Here is a 21599-nt window from a genome sequence, read left to right on the forward strand (position 1 = left end):
GAAATATCTGCCCTGGTATCCATTTTTAGGTAACACCTATAAGTGATATGATATGATATGTGTCTTTCACTTTCTGACTTACTCCAAGTCACGTGATTACCTCTAGACTCATCTACGGGGCTGCAAATGGCATTGTGTCCTTTTTTTCCTTGGCTTCTATTCTGCCTTAGCGAGGTCCATTTTCAACAATGTGATTCCCTGAGGGTTGTGGATTAGCTGACCTGGGCAGCCTTACCCTGCCGGCCGGCCCTCCCCAGGTGTGCCTGGTTGAGGTCAATATAAACAGCGCTCCAGGCAGCAATAGCCCCTGAAGTTGTGCCTGACTCCATATTCTCTGCCCCGTCAGCAGTCTCGGGGCTGTGCTGGTGGGAGGGAGTGAGGGGCCAAGGCTTTGTTGGTGGCCCGGTGTGAGTGGGGCTCTGCTGGCCTTTCTGCAGGAGTTGCCAGGCTGTCACCTGTTAAGAAGAGGATGTGTCACCCATACCTTCCGATGGAATTTCTCTCCGGACAGAGGTGAGGAAGGAAAAAAGCAGTGGGGGCCGGGACAGGAGGGGTATCTCAGGCAGGGCAATAGAAAGCTTCCAGAAGAGCGCCCGGGGCCAGGACCATCCTGGCTGGCCTGCAGGCACCAAGTTGGCCTGCGTGCTGTCGCTGGTGTGGCTCCACGGCCCTTCCTCTAGGCTTTCAAGCCCTTGTACATATTCAGGTGTTTTACCTGGGAAGGGTGGGAACAGTTCAGCAGCAGCTGGCCTGGGGCTCAGCTCACGTTTACTCAGAGCTGCCTCAGCACGGTCCCCCAGCTTTGCAATGAGGACGCTCCTTGCATGGGGGGTGGGTTGCTGGCTGTATGGGAGGTGATTCCCCACCTCTGACCAATTTCAGAATTGTTTACTGCTGGAGCAAGTGCCCTGATAGGGTTTCCCTCTGTATAACTGGTGGGTTCAGGTTTTTTTTTCTTTTATGGTTCAAGTTAGATTTGATTCCTCTTTTATGTATTGATAGATATAAGCATGGAAATAATTCATTCCTATAAATACATCTGTGTGAAGGGAAGAACTTTTTTCTGTTTTATTTTAAAATTTTATTTTTTAAAATTTTGAAATTTAATTTTATTTATTTGTTTATACAGCAGGTTATTATCAGTTATGTATTTTATGCATATACATGTATACAGGTCAATCCCAATCTCCCAACTCATCCCACCACCACCACCCCATGGCTTCCCACACTTGGTGTCCATACGTTTGTTCTCTACCTCTGTGTCTCTATTTCTTCCCTGCAAACCAGTTCATCTGTACCATTTTTTAGGTTCCACATATATGCATTAATATACAATATTTGTTTTCCTCTTTCTGACTTACTTCATTCTGTATGACAGTCTCTAGATCCATCGATGTCTCTACAAATGACCCAGTTTCATTCCTTTTTATGGCTGAGTAATATTCCATTTTATATATGTACCACATCTTTATCCATTCATCTGTCTGTGGGCATTTAGCTTGCTTCCATTACCTGGCTATTGTAAATAGTGCTGCAATGATCATTGTGGTGAATGTGCCTTTTTGATTTATGGTTTTCTCTGGGTATGTGCCCAGAAGTGGGATTGCTGGATCAGATGGTAATTCTATTTCTAGTTTTTTTAAGGAAACTCCATACTGTTCTCCATAGTGACTGTATCAATTTACATCCCCACCAATAGTTGAAGAGGGCTCCTTTTGTCCACACCCTCCCCAGAATTTGTTGTTTGTAGATTTTCTGATGATGCCGATTTTAACAGGTGTGGGGTGATACCTCATTGTAGTTTTGATTTGCATTTCTCTAATAATTAGTGCTGTTGAGCAGCTTTTCATGTGCGTCTTGGCCATCTCTGTGTCTTCTTTGAAGAAACGTCTCTTTAGATCTTCTGCCCATTTTTGTATTGGGTTGTTTGTTTTTTTAATAGTAAGCTGCATGAGCTGTTTATATATATATTGGAGATTAAACCTTTGTCCATTGATTCATTTGCAACGATTTTCGCCCATTCTGAGGGATGCCTTTTGCCATTCCCGTTTTTTGAACAAAAAAGGAAAGAAAGAAAAAGAAGCAGAACACTAATGTGCGTAAAATATGCCTTTTGAAATGGTCGTTTTGAAATATGGACGTCCTTTGAATTTTTTGGTCGATATGTGACCCCAGGATTTGTTTTCAGGGCAGGTGTCATTTACAGGCCTGCAATGATTTTGAATATCAACTGACCATTAGCGCTGGGATTAAAGCTGCTGTTGCGTGAAACGGCCACAAGGTGGCAGCAGTTCTCCCTTACCAAATCTGGTTACTAGAGCAACAGAGCCTCAATGGAAGTCGTGTTCTAGATTGGAATTTAGAATGGAATGTGCCAGGAGAAAGCCCCTCAAGTTTGTCTCACTACTTCTTGTTCCTGTTTTTAATTTTTTTTTATTTTCTATTACAGCAAGTTTGATTACAATGTTTGGCTTGTTGTAGGTGTAGAAGATGTGGTTCTTTTACACATATACAGATGTCTGTTCTTCCTGGGATCCTTTTCCCATGTACGTTAGGACAGAATGTTGAGTAGTCTTCTCTTGGTATTCCGTAGGTCTTTGGTGATTTTATATGTCACCTGTGTTTGATTATGTCTGTTAACCCCGATATCGTAATGAAACCAATCCTCACACCTTTCCATTGGTGAACCATAAGTTTGTTTAATGAATCTGTGATTGCCCTTCTCCGTGGAAATATCTGCCCTGGTATCCATTTTTAGGTAACACCTATAAGTGATATGATATGATATGTGTCTTTCACTTTCTGACTTACTCCAAGTCACGTGATTACCTCTAGACTCATCTACGGGGCTGCAAATGGCATTGTGTCCTTTTTTTCCTTGGCTTCTATTCTGCCTTAGCGAGGTCCATTTTCAACAATGTGATTCCCTGAGGGTTGTGGATTAGCTGACCTGGGCAGCCTTACCCTGCCGGCCGGCACTCCCCAGGTGTGCCTGGTTGAGGTCAATATAAACAGCGCTCCAGGCAGCAATAGCCCCTGAAGTTGTGCCTGACTCCATATTCTCTGCCCCGTCAGCAGTCTCAGGGCTGTGCTGGTGGGAAGGAGTGAGGAGCCAAGGCTTTGTTGGTGGCCCGGTGTGAGTGGGGCTCTGCTGGCCTTTCTGCAGGAGTTGCCAGGCTGCCACCTGTAAAGAAGAGGATGTGTCACCCATACCTTCCGCTGGAATTTCTCTCCGGACAGAGGTGAGGAAGGAAAAAAGCAGTGGGGGCCGGGACAGGAGTGGAATCTCAGCCAGGGCAATAGAAAGCTTTCAGAAGAGCGCCCGGGGACAGGACCATCCTGGCTGGCCTGCAGGCACCAAGTTGGCCTGCGTGCTGTCACTGGTGTGGCTCCACGGCCCTTCCTCTAGGCTTTCAAGCCCTTGTACATATTCAGGTGTTTTACCTGGGAAGGGTGGGAACAGTTCAGCTGCAGCTGGCCTGGGGCTCAGCTCACGTTTACTCACAGATGCCTCAGCACGGTCCCCCAGCTTTGCAATGAGGATGCTCCTTGCATGGGGGGTGGGTTGCTGGCTGTATGGGAGGTGATTCCCCACCTCTGACCAATTTCAGAATTGTTTACTGCTGGAGCAAGTGCCCTGATAGGGTTTCCCTCTGTATAACTGGTGGGTTCAGGGTTTTTTTTTTTTTTATGGTTCAAGTTAGATTTGATTCCTCTTTTATGTATTTATAGATATAAGCATGGAAATAATTCATTCCTATAAATACATCTGTGTGAAGGGAAGAACTTTTTTCTGTTTTATTTTAAAATTTTATTTTTTAAAATTTTGAAATTTAATTTTATTTATTTGTTTATACAGCAGGTTATTATTAGTTATGTATTTTATGCATATACATGTATACAGGTCAATCCCAATCTCCCAACTCATCCCACCACCACCACCCCATGGCTTCCCACACTTGGTGTCCATACGTTTGTTCTCTACCTCTGTGTCTCTATTTCTTCCCTGCAAACCAGTTCATCTGTACCATTTTTTAGGTTCCACATATATGCATTAATATATAATATTTGTTTTCCTCTTTCTGACTTACTTCATTCTGTATGACAGTCTCTAGATCCATCGATGTCTCTATAAATGACCCAGTTTCATTCCTTTTTATGGCTGAGTAATATTCCATTTTATATATGTACCACATCTTTATCCATTCATCTGTCTGTGGGCATTTAGCTTGCTTCCATTACCTGGCTATTGTAAATAGTGCTGCAATGATCATTGTGGTGAATGTGCCTTTTTGATTTATGGTTTTCTCTGGGTATGTGCCCAGAAGTGGGATTGCTGGATCAGATGGTAATTCTATTTCTAGTTTTTTTAAGGAAACTCCATACTGTTCTCCATAGTGACTGTATCAATTTACATCCCCACCAATAGTGGAAGAGGGCTCCTTTTGTCCACACCCTCCCCAGAATTTGTTGTTTGTAGATTTTCTGATGATGCCGATTTTAACAGGTGTGGGGTGATACCTCATTGTAGTTTTGATTTGCATTTCTCTAATAATTAGTGCTGTTGAGCAGCTTTTCATGTGCGTCTTGGCCATCTCTGTGTCTTCTTTGAAGAAACGTCTCTTTAGATCTTCTGCCCATTTTTGTATTGGGTTGTTTGTTTTTTTAATATTAAGCTGCATGAGCTGTTTATATATATATATTGGAGATTAAATCTTTGTCCATTGATTCATTTGCAACGATTTTCGCCCATTCTGAGGGATGCCTTTTTCCATTCCCGTTTTTTTAACAAAAAAGGAAAGAAAGAAAAAGAAGCAGAACACTAATGTGCGTAAAATATGCCTTTTGAAATGGTCGTTTTGAAATATGGACGTCCTTTGAATTTTTTGGTCGATATGTGACCCCAGGATTTGTTTTCAGGGCAGGTGTCATTTACAGGCCTGCCATGATTTTGAATATCAACTGACCATTAGCGCCGGGATTAAAGCTGCTGTTGCGTGAAACGGCCACAAGGTGGCAGCAGTTCTCCCTTACCAAATCTGGTTACTAGAGCAACAGAGCCTCAATGGAAGTCGTGTTCTAGATTGGAATTTAGAATGGAATGTGCCAGGAGAAAGCCCCTCAAGTTTGTCTCACTACTTCTTGTTCCTGTTTTTATTTATTTTTTTTATTTTCTATTACAGCAAGTTTGATTACAATGTTTGGCTTGTTGTAGGTGTAGAAGATGTGGTTCTTTTACACATATACAGATGTCTGTTCTTCCTGGGATCCTTTTGCCATGTACGTTAGGACAGAATGTTGAGTAGTCTTCTCTTGGTATTCCGTAGGTCTTTGGTGATTTTATATGTCACCTGTGTTTGATTATGTCTGTTAACCCCGATATCGTAATGAAACCAATCCTCACACCTTTCCATTGGTGAACCATAAGTTTGTTTAATGAATCTGTGATTGCCCTTCTCCGTGGAAATATCTGCCCTGGTATCCATTTTTAGGTAACACCTATAAGTGATATGATACGATATGTGTCTTTCACTTTCTGACTTACTCCAAGTCACGTGATTACCTCTAGACTCATCTACGGGGCTGCAAATGGCATTGTGTCCTTTTTTTCCTTGGCTTCTATTCTGCCTTAGCGAGGTCCATTTTCAACAATGTGATTCCCTGAGGGTTGTGGATTAGCTGACCTGGGCAGCCTTACCCTGCCGGCCGGCCCTCCCCAGGTGTGCCTGGTTGAGGTCAATATAAACAGCGCTCCAGGCAGCAATAGCCCCTGAAGTTGTGCCTGACTCCATATTCTCTGCCCCGTCAGCAGTCTCGGGGCTGTGCTGGTGGGAGGGAGTGAGGGGCCAAGGCTTTGTTGGTGGCCCGGTGTGAGTGGGGCTCTGCTGGCCTTTCTGCAGGAGTTGCCAGGCTGCCACCTGTAAAGAAGAGGATGTATCACCCATACCTTCCGATGGAATTTCTCTCCGGACAGAGGTGAGGAAGGAAAAAAGCAGTGGGGGCCGGGACAGGAGGGGTATCTCAGGCAGGGCTATAGAAAGCTTCTAGAAGAGTGCCCGGGGCCAGGACCATCCTGGCTGGCCTGCAGGCACCAAGTTGGCCTGCGTGCTGTCGCTGGTGTGGCTCCACGGCCCTTCCTCTAGGCTTTCAAGCCCTTGTACATATTCAGGTGATTTAGCTGGGAAGGGTGGGAACAGTTCAGCTGCAGCTGTTCTGGGACTCAGCTCACGTTTACTCACAGATGCCTCAGCATGGTCCCCCAGCTTTGCAATGAGGACGCTCCTTGCATGGGGGGTGGGTTGCTGGCTGTATGGGAGGTGATTCCCCACCTCTGATCAATTTCAGAATTGTTTACCACTGGAGCAAGTGCCCTGATAGGGTTTCCCTCTGTATAACTGGTGGGTTCAGGTTTTTTTTTCTTTTAGGGTTCAAGTTAGATTTGATTCCTCTTTTATGTATTTATAGATATAAGCATGGAAATAATTCATTCCTATAAATACATCTGTGTGAAGGGAAGAAATTTTTTCTGTTTTATTTTAAAATTTTTTTTTTAAATTTTGAAATTTAATTTTATTTTTTTTTATACAGCAGGTTATTATAAGTTATGTATTTTGTGCATATACATGTATACAGGTCAATCCCAATCTCCCAACTCATCCCACCACCACCACCCCATGGCTTCCCACACTTGGTGTCCATACGTTTGTTCTCTACCTCTGTGTCTCTATTTCTTCCCTGCAATCCAGTTCCTCTGTACCATTTTTTAGGGTCCAAATATATGCATTAATATACAATATTTGTTTTCCTCTTTCTGACTTACTTCATTCTGTATGACAGTCTCTAGATCCATCGATGTCTCTACAAATGACCCAGTTTCATTCCTTTTTATGGCTGAGTAATATTCCATTTTATATATGTACCACATCTTTATCCATTCATCTGTCTGTGGACATTTAGGTTGCTTGCATTACCTGGCTATTGTAAATAGTGCTGCAATGAACATTGTGGTGAATGTGCCTTTTTGATTTATGGTTTTCTCTGGGTATGTGCCCAGAAGTGGGATTGCTGGATCAGATGGTAATTCTATTTCTAGTTTTTTTAAGGAAACTCCATACTGTTCTCCATAGTGACTGTATCAATTTACATCCCCACCAATAGTGGAAGAGGGCTCCTTTTGTCCACACCCTCCCCAGAATTTGTTGTTTGTAGATTTTCTGATGATGCCGATTCTAACAGGTGTGAGGTGATACCTCATTGTAGTTTTGATTTGCATTTCTCTAATAATTAGTGCTGTTGAGCAGCTTTTCATGTGCATCTTGGCCATCTCTATGTCTTCTTTGAAGAAACGTCTCTTTAGATCTTCTGCCCATTTTTGTATTGGGTTGTTTGTTTTTTTAATAGTAAGCTGCATGAGCTCTTTATATATATATTGGAGATTAAACCTTTGTCCATTGATTCATTTGCAACGATTTTCGCCCATTCTGAGGGATGCCTTTTTCCATTCCCGCTTTTTGAACAAAAAAGGAAAGAAAGAAAAAGAAGCAGAACACTAATGTGCGTAAAATATGCCTTTTGAAACGGTCGTTTTGAAATATGGACGTCCTTTGAATTTTTTGGTCGATATGTGACCCAGGATTTGTTTTCAGGGCAGGTGTCATTTACAGGCCTGCAATGATTTTGAATATCAACTGACCATTAGCGCTGGGATTAAAGCTGCTGTTGCGTGAAACGGCCACAAGGTGGCAGCAGTTCTCCCTTACCAAATCTGGTTACTAGAGCAACAGAGCCTCAATGGAAGTCGTGTTCTAGATTGGAATTTAGAATTGAATGTGCCAGGAGAAAGCCCCTCAAGTTTGTCTCACTACTTGTTGTTCGTGTTTTTAATTTTCTTTTTATTTTCTATTACAGCAAGTTTGATTACAATGTTTGGCTTGTTGTAGGTGTGGAAGATGTGGTTCTTTTACACATATACAGATGTCTGTTCTTCCTGGGATCCTTTTCCCATGTACGTTAGGACAGAATGTTGAGTAGTCTTCTCTTGGTATTCCGTAGGTCTTTGGTGATTATATATGTCACCTGTGTTTGATTATGTCTGTTAACCCCGATATCATAATGAAACCAATCCTCACAGCTTTCCATTGGTGAACCATAAGTTTCTTTAATGAATCTGTGATTGCCCTTCTCCGTGGAAATATCTGCCCTGGTATCCATTTTTAGGTAACCCCTATAAGTGATATGATATGATATGTGTCTTTCACTTTCTGACTTACTCCAAGTCACGTGATTACCTCTAGACTCATCTACGGGGCTGCAAATGGCATTGTGTCCTTTTTTTTCCTTGGCTTCTATTCTGCCTTAGCGAGGTTCATTTTCAACAATGTGATTCCCTGAGGGTTGTGGATTAGCTGACCTGGGCAGCCTTACCCTGCCGGCCGGCCCTCCCCAGGTGTGACTGGTTGAGGTCAATATAAACAGCGCTCCAGGCAGCAATAGCCCCTGAAGTTGTGCCTGACTCCATATTCTCTGCCCCGTCAGCAGTCTCGGGGCTGTGCTGGTGGGAGGGAGTGAGGGGCCAAGGCTTTGTTGGTGGCCCGGTGTGAGTGGGGCTCTGCTGGCCTTTCTGCAGGAGTTGCCAGGCTGCCACCTGTAAAGAAGAGGATGTGTCACCCATACCTTCCGATGGAATTTCTCTCCGGACAGAGGTGAGGAAGGAAAAAAGCAGTGGGGGCCGGGACAGGAGGGGTATCTCAGGCAGGGCAATAGAAAGCTTCCAGAAGAGCGCCCGGGGCCAGGACCATCCTGGCTGGCCTGCAGGCACCAAGTTGGCCTGCGTGCTGTCGCTGGTGTGGCTCCACGGCCCTTCCTCTAGGCTTTCAAGCCCTTGTACATATTCAGGTGTTTTACCTGGGAAGGGTGGGAACAGTTCAGCAGCAGCTGGCCTGGGGCTCAGCTCACGTTTACTCACAGCTGCCTCAGCACGGTCCCCCAGCTTTGCAATGAGGACGCTCCTTGCATGGGGGGTGGGTTGCTGGCTGTATGGGAGGTGATTCCCCACCTCTGACCAATTTCAGAATTGTTTACTGCTGGAGCAAGTGCCCTGATAGGGTTTCCCTCTGTATAACTGGTGGGTTCAGGTTTTTTTTTCTTTTATGGTTCAAGTTAGATTTGATTCCTCTTTTATGTATTTATAGATATAAGCATGGAAATAATTCATTCCTATAAATACATCTGTGTGAAGGGAAGAACTTTTTTCTGTTTTATTTTAAAATTTTATTTTTTAAAATTTTGAAATTTAATTTTATTTATTTGTTTATACAGCAGGTTATTATCAGTTATGTATTTTATGCATATACATGTATACAGGTCAATCCCAATCTCCCAACTCATCCCACCACCACCACCCCATGGCTTCCCACACTTGGTGTCCATACGTTTGTTCTCTACCTCTGTGTCTCTATTTCTTCCCTGCAAACCAGTTCATCTGTACCATTTTTTAGGTTCCACATATATGCATTAATATACAATATTTGTTTTCCTCTTTCTGACTTACTTCATTCTGTATGACAGTCTCTAGATCCATCGATGTCTCTACAAATGACCCAGTTTCATTCCTTTTTATGGCTGAGTAATATTCCATTTTATATATGTACCACATCTTTATCCATTCATCTGTCTGTGGGCATTTAGCTTGCTTCCATTACCTGGCTATTGTAAATAGTGCTGCAATGATCATTGTGGTGAATGTGCCTTTTTGATTTATGGTTTTCTCTGGGTATGTGCCCAGAAGTGGGATTGCTGGATCAGATGGTAATTCTATTTCTAGTTTTTTTAAGGAAACTCCATACTGTTCTCCATAGTGACTGTATCAATTTACATCCCCACCAAAAGTGGAAGAGGGCTCCTTTTGTCCACACCCTCCCCAGAATTTGTTGTTTGTAGATTTTCTGATGATGCCGATTTTAACAGGTGTGGGGTGATACCTCATTGTAGTTTTGATTTGCATTTCTCTAATAATTAGTGCTGTTGAGCAGCTTTTCATGTGCGTCTTGGCCATCTCTGTGTCTTCTTTGAAGAAACGTCTCTTTAGATCTTCTGCCCATTTTTGTATTGGGTTGTTTGTTTTTTTAATAGTAAGCTGCATGAGCTGTTTATATATATATTGGAGATTAAACCTTTGTCCATTGATTCATTTGCAACGATTTTCGCCCATTCTGAGGGATGCCTTTTGCCATTCCCGTTTTTTGAACAAAAAAGGAAAGAAAGAAAAAGAAGCAGAACACTAATGTGCGTAAAATATGCCTTTTGAAATGGTCGTTTTGAAATATGGACGTCCTTTGAATTTTTTGGTCGATATGTGACCCCAGGATTTGTTTTCAGGGCAGGTGTCATTTACAGGCCTGCAATGATTTTGAATATCAACTGACCATTAGCGCTGGGATTAAAGCTGCTGTTGCGTGAAACGGCCACAAGGTGGCAGCAGTTCTCCCTTACCAAATCTGGTTACTAGAGCAACAGAGCCTCAATGGAAGTCGTGTTCTAGATTGGAATTTAGAATGGAATGTGCCAGGAGAAAGCCCCTCAAGTTTGTCTCACTACTTCTTGTTCCTGTTTTTAATTTTTTTTTATTTTCTATTACAGCAAGTTTGATTACAATGTTTGGCTTGTTGTAGGTGTAGAAGATGTGGTTCTTTTACACATATACAGATGTCTGTTCTTCCTGGGATCCTTTTCCCATGTACGTTAGGACAGAATGTTGAGTAGTCTTCTCTTGGTATTCCGTAGGTCTTTGGTGATTTTATATGTCACCTGTGTTTGATTATGTCTGTTAACCCCGATATTGTAATGAAACCAATCCTCACACTTTTCCATTGGTGAACCATAAGTTTGTTTAATGAATCTGTGATTGCCCTTCTCCGTGGAAATATCTGCCCTGGTATCCATTTTTAGGTAACACCTATAAGTGATATGATATGATATGTGTCTTTCACTTTCTGACTTACTCCAAGTCACGTGATTACCTCTAGACTCATCTACGGGGCTGCAAATGGCATTGTGTCCTTTTTTTCCTTGGCTTCTATTCTGCCTTAGCGAGGTCCATTTTCAACAATGTGATTCCCTGAGGGTTGTGGATTAGCTGACCTGGGCAGCCTTACCCTGCCGGCCGGCACTCCCCAGGTGTGCCTGGTTGAGGTCAATATAAACAGCGCTCCAGGCAGCAATAGCCCCTGAAGTTGTGCCTGACTCCATATTCTCTGCCCCGTCAGCAGTCTCAGGGCTGTGCTGGTGGGAAGGAGTGAGGAGCCAAGGCTTTGTTGGTGGCCCGGTGTGAGTGGGGCTCTGCTGGCCTTTCTGCAGGAGTTGCCAGGCTGCCACCTGTAAAGAAGAGGATGTGTCACCCATACCTTCCGCTGGAATTTCTCTCCGGACAGAGGTGAGGAAGGAAAAAAGCAGTGGGGGCCGGGACAGGAGTGGTATCTCAGGCAGGGCAATAGAAAGCTTTCAGAAGAGCGCCCGGGGCCAGGACCATCCTGGCTGGCCTGCAGGCACCAAGTTGGCCTGCGTGCTGTCACTGGTGTGGCTCCACGGCCCTTCCTCTAGGCTTTCAAGCCCTTGTACATATTCAGGTGTTTTACCTGGGAAGGGTGGGAACAGTTCAGCTGCAGCTGGCCTGGGGCTCAGCTCACGTTTACTCACAGATGCCTCTGCACGGTCCCCCAGCTTTGCAATGAGGATGCTCCTTGCATGGGGGGTGGGTTGCTGGCTGTATGGGAGGTGATTCCCCACCTCTGACCAATTTCAGAATTGTTTACTGCTGGAGCAAGTGCCCTGATAGGGTTTCCCTCTGTATAACTGGTGGGTTCAGGGTTTTTTTTTTCTTTTATGGTTCAAGTTAGATTTGATTCCTCTTTTATGTATTTATAGATATAAGCATGGAAATAATTCATTCCTATAAATACATCTGTGTGAAGGCAAGAACTTTTTTCTGTTTTATTTTAAAATTTTATTTTTTAAAATTTTGAAATTTAATTTTATTTATTTGTTTATACAGCAGGTTATTATTAGTTATGTATTTTATGCATATACATGTATACAGGTCAATCCCAATCTCCCAACTCATCCCACCACCACCACCCCATGGCTTCCCACACTTGGTGTCCATACGTTTGTTCTCTACCTCTGTGTCTCTATTTCTTCCCTGCAAACCAGTTCATCTGTACCATTTTTTAGGTTCCACATATATGCATTAATATACAATATTTGTTTTCCTCTTTCTGACTTACTTCATTCTGTATGACAGTCTCTAGATCCATCGATGTCTCTATAAATGACCCAGTTTCATTCCTTTTTATGGCTGAGTAATATTCCATTTTATATATGTACCACATCTTTATCCATTCATCTGTCTGTGGGCATTTAGCTTGCTTCCATTACCTGGCTATTGTAAATAGTGCTGCAATGATCATTGTGGTGAATGTGCCTTTTTGATTTATGGTTTTCTCTGGGTATGTGCCCAGAAGTGGGATTGCTGGATCAGATGGTAATTCTATTTCTAGTTTTTTTAAGGAAACTCCATACTGTTCTCCATAGTGACTGTATCAATTTACATCCCCACCAATAGTGGAAGAGGGCTCCTTTTGTCCACACCCTCCCCAGAATTTGTTGTTTGTAGATTTTCTGATGATGCCGATTTTAACAGGTGTGGGGTGATACCTCATTGTAGTTTTGATTTGCATTTCTCTAATAATTAGTGCTGTTGAGCAGCTTTTCATGTGCGTCTTGGCCATCTCTGTGTCTTCTTTGAAGAAACGTCTCTTTAGATCTTCTGCCCATTTTTGTATTGGGTTGTTTGTTTTTTTAATATTAAGCTGCATGAGCTGTTTATATATATATATTGGAGATTAAATCTTTGTCCATTGATTCATTTGCAACGATTTTCGCCCATTCTGAGGGATGCCTTTTTCCATTCCCGTTTTTTTAACAAAAAAGGAAAGAAAGAAAAAGAAGCAGAACACTAATGTGCGTAAAATATGCCTTTTGAAATGGTCGTTTTGAAATATGGACGTCCTTTGAATTTTTTGGTCGATATGTGACCCCAGGATTTGTTTTCAGGGCAGGTGTCATTTACAGGCCTGCCATGATTTTGAATATCAACTGACCATTAGCGCTGGGATTAAAGCTGCTGTTGCGTGAAACGGCCACAAGGTGGCAGCAGTTCTCCCTTACCAAATCTGGTTACTAGAGCAACAGAGCCTCAATGGAAGTCGTGTTCTAGATTGGAATTTAGAATGGAATGTGCCAGGAGAAAGCCCCTCAAGTTTGTCTCACTACTTCTTGTTCCTGTTTTTATTTATTTTTTTTATTTTCTATTACAGCAAGTTTGATTACAATGTTTGGATTGTTGTAGGTGTAGAAGATGTGGTTCTTTTACACATATACAGATGTCTGTTCTTCCTGGGATCCTTTTCCCATGTACGTTAGGACAGAATGTTGAGTAGTCTTCTCTTGGTATTCCGTAGGTCTTTGGTGATTTTATATGTCACCTGTGTTTGATTATGTCTGTTAACCCCGATATCGTAATGAAACCAATCCTCACACCTTTCCATTGGTGAACCATAAGTTTGTTTAATGAATCTGTGATTGCCCTTCTCCGTGGAAATATCTGCCCTGGTATCCATTTTTAGGTAACACCTATAAGTGATATGATACGATATGTGTCTTTCACTTTCTGACTTACTCCAAGTCACGTGATTACCTCTAGACTCATCTACGGGGCTGCAAATGGCATTGTGTCCTTTTTTTCCTTGGCTTCTATTCTGCCTTAGCGAGGTCCATTTTCAACAATGTGATTCCCTGAGGGTTGTGGATTAGCTGACCTGGGCAGCCTTACCCTGCCGGCCGGCCCTCCCCAGGTGTGCCTGGTTGAGGTCAATATAAACAGCGCTCCAGGCAGCAATAGCCCCTGAAGTTGTGCCTGACTCCATATTCTCTGCCCCGTCAGCAGTCTCGGGGCTGTGCTGGTGGGAGGGAGTGAGGGGCCAAGGCTTTGTTGGTGGCCCGGTGTGAGTGGGGCTCTGCTGGCCTTTCTGCAGGAGTTGCCAGGCTGCCACCTGTAAAGAAGAGGATGTATCACCCATACCTTCCGATGGAATTTCTCTCCGGACAGAGGTGAGGAAGGAAAAAAGCAGTGGGGGCCGGGACAGGAGGGGTATCTCAGGCAGGGCTATAGAAAGCTTCTAGAAGAGTGCCCGGGGCCAGGACCATCCTGGCTGGCCTGCAGGCACCAAGTTGGCCTGCGTGCTGTCGCTGGTGTGGCTCCACGGCCCTTCCTCTAGGCTTTCAAGCCCTTGTACATATTCAGGTGATTTACCTGGGAAGGGTGGGAACAGTTCAGCAGCAGCTGTTCTGGGACTCAGCTCACGTTTACTCACAGATGCCTCAGCATGGTCCCCCAGCTTTGCAATGAGGACGCTCCTTGCATGGGGGGTGGGTTGCTGGCTGTATGGGAGGTGATTCCCCACCTCTGATCAATTTCAGAATTGTTTACCACTGGAGCAAGTGCCCTGATAGGGTTTCCCTCTGTATAACTGGTGGGTTCAGGTTTTTTTTTTCTTTTAGGGTTCAAGTTAGATTTGATTCCTCTTTTATGTATTTATAGATATAAGCATGGAAATAATTCATTCCTATAAATACATCTGTGTGAAGGGAAGAAATTTTTTCTGTTTTATTTTAAAATTTTTTTTTTTAATTTTGAAATTTAATTTTATTTTTTTTATACAGCAGGTTATTATTAGTTATGTATTTTGTGCATATACATGTATACAGGTCAATCCCAATCTCCCAACTCATCCCACCACCACCACCCCATGGCTTCCCACACTTGGTGTCCATACGTTTGTTCTCTACCTCTGTGTCTCTATTTCTTCCCTGCAATCCAGTTCCTCTGTACCATTGTTTAGGGTCCAAATATATGCATTAATATACAATATTTGTTTTCCTCTTTCTGACTTACTTCATTCTGTATGACAGTCTCTAGATCCATCGATGTCTCTACAAATGACCCAGTTTCATTCCTTTTTATGGCTGAGTAATATTCCATTTTATATATGTACCACATCTTTATCCATTCATCTGTCTGTGGACATTTAGGTTGCTTGCATTACCTGGCTATTGTAAATAGTGCTGCAATGAACATTGTGGTGAATGTGCCTTTTTGATTTATGGTTTTCTCTGGGTATGTGCCCAGAAGTGGGATTGCTGGATCAGATGGTAATTCTATTTCTAGTTTTTTTAAGGAAACTCCATACTGTTCTCCATAGTGACTGTATCAATTTACATCCCCACCAATAGTGGAAGAGGGCTCCTTTTGTCCACACCCTCCCCAGAATTTGTTGTTTGTAGATTTTCTGATGATGCCGATTCTAACAGGTGTGAGGTGATACCTCATTGTAGTTTTGATTTGCATTTCTCTAATAATTAGTGCTGTTGAGCAGCTTTTCATGTGCATCTTGGCCATCTCTATGTCTTCTTTGAAGAAACGTCTCTTTAGATCTTCTGCCCATTTTTGTATTGGGTTGTTTGTTTTTTTAATAGTAAGCTGCATGAGCTGTTTATATATATATTGGAGATTAAACCTTTGTCCATTGATTCATTTGCAACGATTTTCGCCCATTCTGAGGGATGCCTTTTTCCATTCCCGCTTTTTGAACAAAAAAGGAAAGAAAGAAAAAGAAGCAGAACACTAATGTGCGTAAAATATGCCTTTTGAAACGGTCGTTTTGAAATATGGACGTCCTTTGAATTTTTTGGTCGATATGTGACCCAGGATTTGTTTTCAGGGCAGGTGTCATTTACAGGCCTGCAATGATTTTGAATATCAACTGACCATTAGCGCTGGGATTAAAGCTGCTGTTGCGTGAAACGGCCACAAGGTGGCAGCAGTTCTCCCTTACCAAATCTGGTTACTAGAGCAACAGAGCCTCAATGGAAGTCGTGTTCTAGATTGGAATTTAGAATTGAATGTGCCAGGAGAAAGCCCCTCAAGTTTGTCTCACTACTTGTTGTTCGTGTTTTTAATTTTCTTTTTATTTTCTATTACAGCAAGTTTGATTACAATGTTTGGCTTGTTGTAGGTGTGGAAGATGTGGTTCTTTTACACATATACAGATGTCTGTTCTTCCTGGGATCCTTTTCCCATGTACGTTAGGACAGAATGTTGAGTAGTCTTCTCTTGGTATTCCGTAGGTCTTTGGTGATTATATATGTCACCTGTGTTTGATTATGTCTGTTAACCCCGATATCATAATGAAACCAATCCTCACAGCTTTCCATTGGTGAACCATACGTTTCTTTAATGAATCTGTGATTGCCCTTCTCCGTGGAAATATCTGCCCTGGTATCCATTTTTAGGTAACCCCTATAAGTGATATGATATGATATGTGTCTTTCACTTTCTGACTTACTCCAAGTCACGTGATTACCTCTAGACTCATCTACGGGGCTGCAAATGGCATTGTGTCCTTTTTTTTCCTTGGCTTCTATTCTGCCTTAGCGAGGTTCATTTTCAACAATGTGATTCCCTGAGGGTTGTGGATTAGCTGACCTGGGCAGCCTTACCCTGCCGGCCGGCCCTCCGCAGGTGTGACTGGTTGAGGTCAATATAAACAGCTCTCCAGGCAGCAATAGCCCCTGAAGTTGTGCCTGACTCCATATTCTCTGCCCCGTCAGCAGTCTCGGGGCTGTGCTGGTGGGAGGGAGTGAGGGGCCAAGGCTTTGTTGGTGGCCCGGTGTGAGTGGGGCTCTGCTGGCCTTTCTGCAGGAGTTGCCAGGCTTCCACCTGTAAAGAAGAGGATGTGTCACCCATACCTTCCGATGGAATTTCTCTCCGGACAGAGGTGAGGAAGGAAAAAAGCAGTGGGGGCCGGGACAGGAGGGGTATCTCAGGCAGGGCAATAGAAAGCTTCCAGAAGAGCGCCCGGGGCCAGGACCATCCTGGCTGGCCTGCAGGCACCAAGTTGGCCTGCGTGCTGTCGCTGGTGTGGCTCCACGGCCCTTCCTCTAGGCTTTCAAGCCCTTGTACATATTTAGGTGTTTTACCTGGGAAGGGTGGGAACAGTTCAGCAGCTGCTGGCCTGGGACTCAGCTCACGTTTACTCACAGATGCCTCAGCATGGTGCCCCAGCTTTGCAATGAGGACGCTCCTTGCATGGGGGGTGGGTTGCTGGCTGTATGGGAGGTGATTCCCCACCTCTGACCAATTTCAGAATTGTTTACCACTGGAGCAAGTGCCCTGATAGGGTTTCCCTCTGTATAACTGGTGGGTTCAGGTTTTTTTTTCTTTTATGGTTCAAGTTAGATTTGATTCCTCTTTTATGTATTTATAGATATAAGCATGGAAATAATTCATTCCTATAAATACATCTGTGTGAAGGGAAGAACTTTTTTCTGTTTTATTTTAAATTTTTTTTTTTAAATTTTGAAATTTAATTTTATTTTTTTTATACAGCAGGTTATTATTAGTTATGTATTTTGTGCATATACATGTATACAGGTCAATCCCAATCTCCCAACTCATCCCACCACCACCACCCCATGGCTTCCCACACTTGGTGTCCATACGTTTGTTCTCTACCTCTGTGTCTCTATTTCTTCCCTGCAATCCAGTTCCTCTGTACCATTTTTTAGGGTCCAAATATATGCATTAATATACAATATTTGTTTTCCTCTTTCTGACTTACTTCATTCTGTATGACAGTCTCTAGATCCATCGATGTCTCTACAAATGACCCAGTTTCATTCCTTTTTATGGCTGAGTAATATTCCATTTTATATATGTACCACATCTTTATCCATTCATCTGTCTGTGGACATTTAGGTTGCTTGCATTACCTGGCTATTGTAAATAGTGCTGCAATGAACATTGTGGTGAATGTGCCTTTTTGATTTATGGTTTTCTCTGGGTATGTGCCCAGAAGTGGGATTGCTGGATCAGATGGTAATTCTATTTCTAGTTTTTTAAAGGAAACTCCATACGGTTCTCCATAGTGACTGTATCAATTTACATCCCCACCAATAGTGGAAGAGGGCTCCTTTTGTCCACACCCTCCCCAGAATTTGTTGTTTGTAGATTTTCTGATGATGCTGATTCTAACAGGTGTGAGGTGATACCTCATTGTAGTTTTGATTTGCATTTCTCTAATAATTAGTGCTGTTGAGCAGCCTTTCATGTGCATCTTGGCCATCTCTGTGTCTTCTTTGAAGAAACGTCTCTTTAGATCTTCTGCCCATTTTTGTATTGGGTTGTTTGTTTTTTTAATAGTAAGCTGCATGAGCTGTTTATATATATATTGGAGATTAAACCTTTGTCCATTGATTCATTTGCAACGATTTTCGCCCATTCTGAGGGATGCCTTTTTCCATTCCCGTTTTTTTAACAAAAAAGGAAAGAAAGAAAAAGAAGCAGAACACTAATGTGCGTAAAATATGCCTTTTGAAACGGTCGTTTTGAAATATGGACGTCCTTTGAATTTTTTGGTCGATATGTGACCCCAGGATTTGTTTTCAGGGCAGGTGTCATTTACAGGCCTGCAATGATTTTGAATATCAACTGACCATTAGCGCTGGGATTAAAGCTGCTGTTGCGTGAAACGGCCACAAGGTGGCAGCAGTTCTCCCTTACCAAATCTGGTTACTAGAGCAACAGAGCCTCAATGGAAGTCGTGTTCTAGATTGGAATTTAGAATTGAATGTGCCAGGAGAAAGCCCCTCAAGTTTGTCTCACTACTTGTTGTTCGTGTTTTTAATTTTCTTTTTATTTTCTATTACAGCAAGTTTGATTACAATGTTTGGCTTGTTGTAGGTGTGGAAGATGTGGTTCTTTTACACATATACAGATGTCTGTTCTTCCTGGGATCCTTTTCCCATGTACGTTAGGACAGAATGTTGAGTAGTCTTCTCTTGGTATTCCGTAGGTCTTTGGTGATTATATATGTCACCTGTGTTTGATTATGTCTGTTAACCCCGATATCATAATGAAACCAATCCTCACAGCTTTCCTTTGGTGAACCATAAGTTTCTTTAATGAATCTGTGATTGCCCTTCTCCGTGGAAATATCTGCCCTGGTATCCATTTTTAGGTAACACCTATAAGTGGTATGATATGATATGTGTCTTTCACTTTCTGACTTACTCCAAGTCACGTGATTACCTCTAGACTCATCTACGGGGCTGCAAATGGCATTGTGTCCTTTTTTTTCCTTGGCTTCTATTCTGCCTTAGCGAGGTCCATTTTCAACAATGTGATTCCCTGAGGGTTGTGGATTAGCTGACCTGGGCAGCCTTACCCTGCCGGCCGGCCCTCCCCAGGTGTGCCTGGTTGAGGTCAATATAAACAGCGCTCCAGGCAGCAATAGCCCCTGAAGTTGTGCCTGACTCCATATTCTCTGCCCCGTCAGCAGTCTCGGGGCTGTGCTGGTGGGAGGGAGTGAGGGGCCAAGGCTTTGTTGGTGGCCCGGTGTGAGTGGGGCTCTGCTGGCCTTTCTGCAGGAGTTGCCAGGCTGCCACCTGTAAAGAAGAGGATGTATCAACCCATACCTTCCGATGGAATTTCTCTCCGGACAGAGGTGAGGAAGGAAAAAAGCAGTGGGGGCCGGGACAGGAGGGGTATCTCAGGCAGGGCAATAGAAAGCTTCCAGAAGAGCGCCCGGGGCCAGGACCATCCTGGCTGGCCTGCAGGCACCAAGTTGGCCTGCGTGCTGTCGCTGGTGTGGCTCCACGGCCCTTCCTCTAGGCTTTCAAGCCCTTGTACATATTTAGGTGTTTTACCTGGGAAGGGTGGGAACAGTTCAGCAGCAGCTGGCCTGGGACTCAGCTCACGTTTACTCACAGATGCCTCAGCATGGTCCCCCAGCTTTGCAATGAGGACGCTCCTTGCATGGGGGGTGGGTTGCTGGCTGTATGGGAAGTGATTCCCCACCTCTGATCAATTTCAGAATTGTTTACCACTGGAGCAAGTGCCCTGATAGGGTTTCCCTCTGTATAACTGGTGGGTTCAGGTTTTTTTTTTCTTTTAGGGTTCAAGTTAGATTTGATTCCTCTTTTATGTATTTATAGATATAAGCATGGAAATAATTCATTCCTATAAATACATCTGTGTGAAGGGAAGAAATTTTTTCTGTTTTATTTTAAAATTTTTTTTTTAAATTTTGAAATTTAATTTTATTTTTTTTATACAGCAGGTTATTATTAGTTATGTATTTTGTGCATATACATGTATACAGGTCAATCCCAATCTCCCAACTCATCCCACCACCACCACCCCATGGCTTCCCACACTTGGTGTCCATACGTTTGTTCTCTACCTCTGTGTCTCTATTTCTTCCCTGCAATCCAGTTCCTCTGTACCATTGTTTAGGGTCCAAATATATGCATTAATATACAATATTTGTTTTCCTCTTTCTGACTTACTTCATTCTGTATGACAGTCTCTAGATCCATCGATGTCTCTACAAATGACCCAGTTTCATTCCTTTTTATGGCTGAGTAATATTCCATTTTATATATGTACCACATCTTTATCCATTCATCTGTCTGTGGACATTTAGGTTGCTTGCATTACCTGGCTATTGTAAATAGTGCTGCAATGAACATTGTGGTGAATGTGCCTTTTTGATTTATGGTTTTCTCTGGGTATGTGCCCAGAAGTGGGATTGCTGGATCAGATGGTAATTCTATTTCTAGTTTTTTTAAGGAAACTCCATACTGTTCTCCATAGTGACTGTATCAATTTACATCCCCACCAATAGTGGAAGAGGGCTCCTTTTGTCCACACCCTCCCCAGAATTTGTTGTTTGTAGATTTTCTGATGATGCCGATTCTAACAGGTGTGAGGTGATACCTCATTGTAGTTTTGATTTGCATTTCTCTAATAATTAGTGCTGTTGAGCAGCTTTTTATGTGCATCTTGGCCATCTCTATGTCTTCTTTGAAGAAACGTCTCTTTAGATCTTCTGCCCATTTTTGTATTGGGTTGTTTGTTTTTTTAATAGTAAGCTGCATGAGCTGTTTATATATATATTGGAGATTAAACCTTTGTCCATTGATTCATTTGCAACGATTTTCGCCCATTCTGAGGGATGCCTTTTTCCATTCCCGCTTTTTGAACAAAAAAGGAAAGAAAGAAAAAGAAGCAGAACACTAATGTGCGTAAAATATGCCTTTTGAAATGGTCGTTTTGAAATATGGACGTCCTTTGAATTTTTTGGTCGATATGTGACCCAGGATTTGTTTTCAGGGCAGGTGTCATTTACAGGCCTGCAATGATTTTGAATATCAACTGACCATTAGCGCTGGGATTAAAGCTGCTGTTGCGTGAAACGGCCACAAGGTGGCAGCAGTTCTCCCTTACCAAATCTGGTTACTAGAGCAACAGAGCCTCAATGGAAGTCGTGTTCTAGATTGGAATTTAGAATTGAATGTGCCAGGAGAAAGCCCCTCAAGTTTGTCTCACTACTTGTTGTTCGTGTTTTTAATTTTCTTTTTATTTTCTATTACAGCAAGTTTGATTACAATGTTTGGCTTGTTGTAGGTGTGGAAGATGTGGT

Source organism: Mesoplodon densirostris, chromosome 1, assembly GCF_025265405.1.
Source record: "Mesoplodon densirostris isolate mMesDen1 chromosome 1, mMesDen1 primary haplotype, whole genome shotgun sequence".
Classification (NCBI taxonomy): Eukaryota; Metazoa; Chordata; class Mammalia; order Artiodactyla; family Ziphiidae; genus Mesoplodon; species Mesoplodon densirostris.